The sequence below is a fragment of the Anguilla rostrata genome, chromosome 2 (genome assembly GCF_018555375.3).
Source record: "Anguilla rostrata isolate EN2019 chromosome 2, ASM1855537v3, whole genome shotgun sequence".
Classification (NCBI taxonomy): Eukaryota; Metazoa; Chordata; class Actinopteri; order Anguilliformes; family Anguillidae; genus Anguilla; species Anguilla rostrata.
The window spans coordinates 57,676,382-57,683,348 of NC_057934.1; the positions used below are offsets into that span (position 1 = coordinate 57,676,382).

Genomic DNA, 6,967 nt, shown 5'->3' on the forward strand with positions numbered 1-6,967 from the left:
GTCCAGTTTGCATAGAGCACGGTCGCATTCATGTAGTGTCGCCCTCTTCTTTTCAAAGCTCTGGACCCTGAACGGCGGGTTGAGCTTAATTTCCTAATTACAGTTCACGCAGGAGGTAATTACAGTGAGAGATTAGGAGATTTTATTTTATTGCCTGGCTAAAAAAGAATACATGTGCTCCAGTTTTGCCAAGGATCTCGCTCTCTCTCTCTCTCTCTCACTCTCTCTCTCTGTCTCTCTCTCTCTCTCTCTCTGTCTCTCTGTCTCTCTCTGTCTCTCTTTCTGTCTCCCTGTCTCTCTCCCTCTCTCTCCCTCTCTGTGCCCTTGCTGTGAATCTTCAGGCAGCGCTGCATCTGACTGCACGGTGCCCCACAGGCCCATCCATGAAGCCGGGGGGTTTATTTAGCACTCTGCCCTACAACACGGCCTGACCGTCAACTCAGGAGACAAAGGCGTAAGAAACATAAATACAGGCTGAATTGTAACATTGATTGCACACACCAACACACAGAGGTACGCGCACACATACACACACTCACAGTACATACACATACTCTCACACACACGCAAACACACACACCTGCACATTCATATATACACTCACAGCACACACACATACTCTCTCTCTCTCACACACAAACGCACACACACTTACACTAATTGCGCCACACTGTCTCACACACCCCCTGTTCCTGTTCTTGCGTGGTCAGCTCTCTCGTCCTGAAGGCTGTCTGTCTCCCCCGTACCATCCCCCTCTACCCCCACCCGCACCCCTCAACATGACTTATAACCCCCTAATCTCCCTGCACCCTGGGGGGGATTAGGAAGGCAGCATCTCTTAATTGGGAGAAGGAGGGACTAGAGTCCTCAGCTGCACAGAAATACAGCCCTTTCCTGCATATAAAAAATACCCTCACTTCATTTAAACTGCAAAAGCTATCCAGCTAATTCAAAGTAGCTTAGCATGTGGCTCGCTGTACCTTTCTGAATCTAATGCTGTTTACACCCTCAACACAGGAATTCATGCAATACATTGTTCCGATGTCACCCAAAGCTCTGTAAAGTCCACCACTAGGCTTGACTGCTGATGATCTCACTCTCTCTCTCTCTCTCAGTCTCTCTCACTCTCAGTTGCAGTTTGGTTTTTCAGCTGCACTGGCCTGCTTCAGATCTCAGAGGCAGCATGTTGTCCACTCCAGTTTCACACATAAACACACACACACACACACACACACACGAGTGCACACAGACTCAGTCTTTAGCAGCTTAAAACAATACTCAAGTTCAATGCACTTACGGCTGTGGGTAAAAATAACTAACATACAACCCAGTGTCCTGGGCTGCATCTCTCTCTCTCTCTCTCTCTCTCTCTCTCTCTCCCCACCTCTCTCTCTCTCTCTCCCCCCCTCTCTCTCTCTCAAACCCAGACACACACCCTCACACGCTTTTCAACAACTTGGCAACCAGTTCTTAGACCTCTGCCTAGATCTGCAAACTCTAAAATAGCATTTCCCTTTCTTGCTATTGCTGTCATGTGACAGAGCTGAAATTGGAGCGACTCCCCAGAGAGGCTCGGTGCCCCGCAGCCACTTCTCTCTGAAGAAGGGGGGAAGAATTCCAGAAAAGAGAGAGAAAGGGACAGACGCGTGCCGCGTCTGAGCGCCGTCTCGTAGAGGAGAGAACGCCTTTCGCCCCTCAGGTGGTGCGTTTGGGATCCTGAGGAAACGCATCGGCTGCTCGCGGATTACCGTCACAATGACTTTGTAACCTTATGAAGGCATTAGAGTCGCTCGGTTTTGATGCTGTTCTCACGTAACATAAACTCAATGGGTATCCGAATACAGCTATCTTGTGCTTAGCTTGTCATCTTGGCATGGAGAGAGAGTAACACAATCGCACTTTGGCATGAAGCTACTGTAAATGGCACGTGCTTTCAGCCTTAACAAAAAATAATAGATCAAGTTTTTTTTTTTTTTTAAGTACCGACAGCAACACCATGGATAATCTAACCATACTTAGACTGGTACAGAAGAGCAATGGGCGATTGCTAGGGACATCCCACATAAAAGAGACCTGGCAGTGAGATATGTCCCATATAAGAGAGACCTGGCGGTGACAAAGATGTCTCATATAAGAGAGACCTGGCGGTGACTGAGCTGCCGCAGAGGGATGGTGGATGGGGAATGGGAGATGAGGGAGGTGGGATGGGGGAGTGCAGATTTGGCTCAGTGCTGTGAGGAAGTCATGCTGTCCTTCTCTAATTGCGCTTAATGAGGGCTACTCCCCTGGCCCTGACCTCCAGAGAGGAAAACCAAACAGCAGACCTGGAGGGAGATGGAGGGAGATCCATTGTGTGTGTGCACTTCCCTTAATATCTACCAACCTCTGCCCTCCTCCTCAAACCCCAGACACACACAACTGACAGATTTTTAACTTACCCACCCCCATCACCTACCTCTGCCCACCACCCCGATCCTCCTTATACTTATTAACAACCCTTAAGAGATTATTAGCTGTCTGACTGGCGACCACTTTTGGGGCCTCCCCTATTCAGTTTCCATGGTGGTATGACCCAAACACTTATTACCTGACCTCTGAGATAAGTCCAAGGAACTGGAGGGAGGGGGTTAAGCCTATACCCCAGTGTGCCCAGTCCAGGGTCTTACAAATCTGTAATTAAATTGCTGAGGCACCAAGTAAGGAATGTTTGCCTCTCTGTTTACCTCTGTCTCTCTCTCGGTTGGTCTATTCTCATCTGTGCACGTCCTGTTTTCTACTGGAGATCCCTCTTTACTTCCCCTGAAAGAATACCCTCCTGCACCACCCCCCCCCCCCCCCCCCCCCCCAAGCTGGCTTGTTATGGAGGGTGGGGTGGGGGGGGTTGTATGCCAGGTTTACAGCGCAAACTAAAGTAGATTTTTCTTCTTCTTCCCCGAAACCCAAATATTGACAGAGAACAATTTTACCCTCCTCTCCACAGGATACCCTGTCTGCCTGTTTCCCAGTGTTACCAGAGCACTGGTCTTTTCAGTGTTCCCAGGCAAACACAGGGAAAACACGAAAACTCCCCACAAAGACTAGAACACAGAACCTTCTTCGCGCAAAGCAACAGCGCTAACTACAGCAAGCGTTCCTAAATCCGAGTAAAAAATATCCATATTCGTTCAGAGTGAAGTCATCAGTGTTATTTCAACTGTAACAGAGCTTATATGAATGTTTGGCCACTGATTCACTGCAATGTTCATGGTTAAGCACTGTTTAAAATTTTGTGATGTACGGTTTCAAATGTCTGTGACCAATGGTGGATTTTGATGTTCATTCAACAAATGTGTCGTCCAAATGTTTCGTTGCACAAGTGGAAAATAAGTATGAGTAAAGCATGACTACAGCCTTTCGGGATGTTATTTCCTGGCAACAGAGGGCAAACAGAGACAAAGTTGTATCGCCCATAAATTGTGTGGAGTTTAGTGTTTACACTTGGCTAGCGGAAGCCTAAAGTTAGCCGAGTATAATCAATTTCAGAGTGTGTACAGAAGCCCTTGCTTAAGAATTAAGAGTCACGCACAACAATCGACTTTACGGCTTTGAAGACCTTCCTCTGGCATGCTGACAATCTTGATCGAGGATATGCCTCGATTACCGAGTTTACCTGGCGCGTATCTGTGTGTGGAGTGAGCAGGGCTGTGTGCGCGTGCGGCTTCCGTTGCGCTTTACACTTTGAAATCGAGTCCTTTCCGTTTTGCTTACACTAAATGCATGGGAGTAAAAATAAATACATTTAAACACACACACACATACAGCAAAAGAAAAAAGAAGCCCCCACGTTCATTTTGAAGATTATTACAGAGGAGCTGAGCTCTAAAATATAATCTTGAGCGGGCACTGTGCTCTCGGGCAGTCCAATGTAGGCTACCGAAGACAAATTTTAAAGAACAGTGTCTGCAAGGTCATTGAGAGGGCTGCTGATGCTAAAATATCAAATGGCCGGTCATTATCTAATTCCAGCTTGTGGGTGAAAAATCTGCATTATTTCTGAGCAGACTGTATCCCTGTTTCATTTACACAAATAGCCCATTGATAACACATCCCGTACTTTAGCAAGACAATATTTCGAAATTCAGCGACAGGCTGAAGTCCCGGAAGCTCCAAGGCAGTGGAGGTAAGACAGTCAAGCTCAGAAGAGGCGCAACAAGTTTACTGTGCCACAATCACAATCAATCGGTGTTCAATGGCGAAGTTATCTGAGGAAATAGTGCCGTGCAAGCCGCGGGCAAAAGAGCCTGGAGAATTTACCCACAGATTGTGATGCAATTAATGTTACTTAAAAAGAGGCACCGCACTCGGAAAAGTTCAGGGATCACTTCAAGCGCATTGTTTATTCGGTGAGCTAACCTGTTCTACCACGTTTCGTTTGATTTGTTTCTTCATATAGCCTAGATATTTTTGTTTAATACACGGGAAGCAGCACTGTCGTTTCTCCACTAGATTGTCCGCCTCAAAATCGTAAAATCAGGCTTCTAATCTCAAACATTACAAAATGAACTTCAGTAAAACTTCCTTCTATTAAACCGCAAAAACACTTTACTTAAAAATATTTAAAAAACCGTGTTGTCCGTGTATTTTTAGTCGCACTCACAAATCTTTAAAAAAGCAATAACATATTTTTAAAAATAAAAATAAACTTGAGCATGTTTAGCGTGATTAAACATTTTTGCCTCCCAACTTTACTCATTGATGCCCGAGCGCGCGATGAGACGCGTACCCTACCCAGTAAAATGTGTCAATGTCTTAATTCAACTCTTAACAGATAACATTTGGTCTCACATTCCAGAGCAGGACCAAATATTATCTGTTAAGAGTTGAATTAACAATAGACATTGTAATGTGCATTGAAGACGAAAATAAAAAGTAAAGAAAATTAATTTAATGGGTTGTCTATCCGTTGGGGCGTATCTTCCCGATTTGAACCTGCATGGCCTGCATCTAAAATGAATCAGTGGACACCTCTCTTAAATCGACGTTTGCCCCACCAGAGAAATTGTGATATTTTATCATTGACCACTTTATTGTCATTAATAAAATATCAAATCCTCACACCTGCGTTTTCGGTAGGTGCCACGTAAAAGAACCATGTTGTAAGAACCTCTTGAACGGAAAAGTGTCCCGTGTGTGCCGCAAAATGTGGTGTACATTTTCTTTAGAACAATAACATGTCATATGCGCAACAATACATAGGCTACTGGCGAAATGAGAATTTGATGGAGTTGATCGAGTTGCTGGGTCGTCAAAGCAAGGTAGGCGAAGTGTTGTGCTGGCAGTTCCGTCCAGTTCGACCAACGCTCGTACAGGGGGGAAGCCAGGCGGTCTAGCTGCAGAACATTACACACGCGCTCATGTCACACTCACGGTCTTTAGACACGTTCCACTGCAGGCGGGCGAAAACTCGGATGTATGCCTCAATAGACTACAGCTGAAAAAAGAAACGAACGCAATACAAAGCTTCAGCGAACAGTCCCTTAAAACGTTTTCCTGCGGTGGTAAAATGCGTGAATTGAATAACTACCGAGACCCTTTTTTATATGATCATAGGTTCTAATCACACGAGAGCAATAACTATTTATGCTGCACAATCTGACATGATGCGCAAAATGCAGCAACGATACAACTTGGTCCGGCACCGCTTCCTCTTAACTCGCTGTGGTTTTATGTTTGGTTCCAGCTGCTTCGATTTTGCACATACGTGCATCTCAGCATGTGTTTCGGATAGTTTCAACAACTAGGAACAGTTTAAATATGTGAAATCTGGGATACTCCCACAAGCAATGACAATGTTGTATAGACTGCATATTGTGCATAACATTAAGGGTAGCTTATTAAAATAGTATGTTTTAAACTCACCAGTTGGCGTAACGAAGAGATCGTAATTCTGTGTTACCACAAGTTAGCTCAATTTGATCTCCTATCCACGGGACAAGACCGATGGTCAGAAAGAACAAAACTGTTGAAAATCCTTCTTCAGTCTCAGCACTTCCAAAGCTCTCTGCATGTGTGGCTTCCCTTCACAACAGCGCTTGGTCTCTCGTAGTGGGGGGGGTTACAAGTCTTCATGTATGTGGAATGTGCTTGGTTCCGATGGCAAGCAAGCGCGTCCGGACTGGAGACAATAGCGCTTTATTGCAGTACGGGAGCCCGAGCACTTTTAGTCGAGAATAGGAGGGGCGAGCCTAGCAAAGGAGCGAACGAAAGCCTTCCATACGCCACCTTCCTGTCCGGTGATTGGTCAGAATTCACCTTGCCTTCCAAAATGAAGTCGGCGCACAGTGTCACAGGTTACAGGATTTTTTTTCCCTTTCCTAATTCAGCAATACTTTACTCTCTCTGGGTGTACAGAGTTACCCCACTAGCCCGCTTGTTTGGAATTTGCATGAGAAACTGTGATATCTGAACACAAATTGGACAGTTGACAGAACACAGGCAGGACGAGTATTCTGTTAGGGAAATAAACCTATGTAGGGAACCGTTCGCGTATTCTGCAATGCTGCTGCTTTACAGTTAAAAAAATATAATGTAAATTTTAACATCAGTGCATGCGAGTATTTTGCATTTTTGATATTCTAGCACACTGGCATAGACAGTCACCGGTTACAATGTTTTACATTTAAGTTTTTGTTGCTTAGCTGGCGTTGGTATCCTTGGTAATTTCCAGTGCCTTTTTCAAAATGATAAAGTTACGTGGCTGAATATTTCAATGAAGAAATTCAAAGGAAGTGCATTGTTGTAGGGGCTCAGCACAACGGCAGAATATTTATGTAAAGGTTACATTTCTGTCTCAAATGTGTAAAGTGCTATAATGTGTGTTCTTTCGATTTGTGTCAAAAAAAATTTTTGTGAACGTGAGCTTCTTTTCTGTTCAATTCAATTTTATTTCTATAGCGCTTTTTGTATGCTGTCACAAAGATGCCTTACA

At 44.8% G+C, this 6,967-nt stretch overlaps 1 protein-coding gene across 2 annotated transcripts in view; it reads right to left on the minus strand.

Moving 5' to 3' along the window:
- LOC135249265 (vasorin-like) overlaps window positions 1–6,234 on the minus strand; it is a 28,049-nt gene extending 21,815 nt beyond the window's left edge. Inside the window, exons 1-2 of one of the 2 annotated variants that reach the window (XM_064324732.1) lie at window positions 5,899–6,234; window positions 5,407–5,470 (exon numbers count right to left, since the gene is read on the minus strand). The gene's annotated coding sequence lies outside the window, so the exon portion shown is untranslated. The remainder of the gene's footprint in view (window positions 1–5,406; window positions 5,471–5,898) is intronic. The other variant, XM_064324731.1, reaches the window with a different exon arrangement.
- Between the last annotated feature and the right edge of the window lie 733 nt (window positions 6,235–6,967).